Genomic DNA, 1,478 nt, shown 5'->3' on the forward strand with positions numbered 1-1,478 from the left:
GGGAACCCCCTCCCCGGAGGACAGCAGGGGGAACGGCCCAGGTGGGGGTGTGAGGGGTCATTCATGATGTTACGGGCTCAGGACAAACAGTGCTGGGATGAAATGTCTTTAATGGAGGTAAGAGGAGCCGCAATGATCTTCTCTGCTGTTCTTACTGCTCTTCTCACCTTCTTCCAGTCTGAGGCGCTGCACCCTCCACACCACACAGTGAGACAGCTGGTCAGAATGCTCTCTATGGTGCTTCTGTAGAAGGTGGTGAGGATGAGTGGGGGCAGGTGGGCTCTCCTCATCCCCCCCAGGAAGTTCATGAGTTTTTGTGCCCTTTTGACCAATGAGGTGGTGTTTACATTCCACATGAGAGTGTCTGTGATGTGCACCCCCAAGAATTTGGTGCTGTTGACCACCTCTACAGCTGAGCTGTTGATGAGCAGTGGAGCGTGGTTAGGCCGGTTCTTCCTGAAGTCAGTGATGATCTGATTTGTCTTTTTCATATTCAGGATCAGGCTATTATCTCTGCTCCAGCTCATTGCAGCTTTGAGAATTTTCCGATACCAATATTAACCCAATAGGATGTTAGCACAAATGGTACCAGCTTTTATTACTTAATAAGTAATAAAAGCTGGTACCATAGAGCATTGCACTTTTGCTCTGAGAAGGTTGCAAGTACCCAGTTCAATCCCCACAGGCGACACTCTGGGTCTCTGAGCAAGACCCTTAACCTCACACTGCTCCCCGGGTGCTGCACAGTGGCAGCCCACTGCTCCCCAAGGGGATGGGTTCAATGCAGAGAGTTATTTTCTCAATTGTGAGATCAATAAAGTTACATTTCTATTTTTTTCTTTTATTTTATACCCTAGAATGTTGGAAAAGGTTGTATCAATTAATATTACTAAAACAGGGACCAAAAGTCAACAACAAAATGTATGAAAACAACTGAACTATGTCAAATTAACCAATAAGCCACTTTTGGTGACTGAGGAAGAGGCAGCTAGAAATAGAGATGCTCAATTAAAGGCCTTTATTGATCCTTTAAGGAGGCTTGACTTCATTTGATCTTCTTCAATTCAACATTAGATTGACAAACATGAATGGAATAAGTTTGCACTGAACTGATATGATTTAAAAAGCTATTTTAGATTCATGAAATATTTATAAAAAGTAACAATAGAGTTAAAATAAGTGTTTTCTTTTCTTTCCTGTAGTAGACTAGCAATGACTGACCCCTAACCAATACTTTCTTTAAAATTGATTCAGATTTATTTTTTTGTGGCCAGTTAATTTTTTTTACATTTAAAATATTGAACTAAATTGTAAAAACAAAATAAAAACTTTGCTTTAATTGGGTTATTGTGTGGCTGCACAGTTGGGCAGTGGGTAGCACTGCTGTCTTGCAGTGGAGAGAAATATCAGCTGTGCTGCTTCCATCAACACCCTTGTTTGTAGATGCTGGAGATCTGCCTGTTTTTCAGTGTAGTCCT

This window comes from Cyprinodon variegatus, unplaced genomic scaffold, assembly GCF_000732505.1.
Source record: "Cyprinodon variegatus isolate N-32 unplaced genomic scaffold, C_variegatus-1.0 Scaffold275, whole genome shotgun sequence".
Taxonomy (NCBI): Eukaryota; Metazoa; Chordata; class Actinopteri; order Cyprinodontiformes; family Cyprinodontidae; genus Cyprinodon; species Cyprinodon variegatus.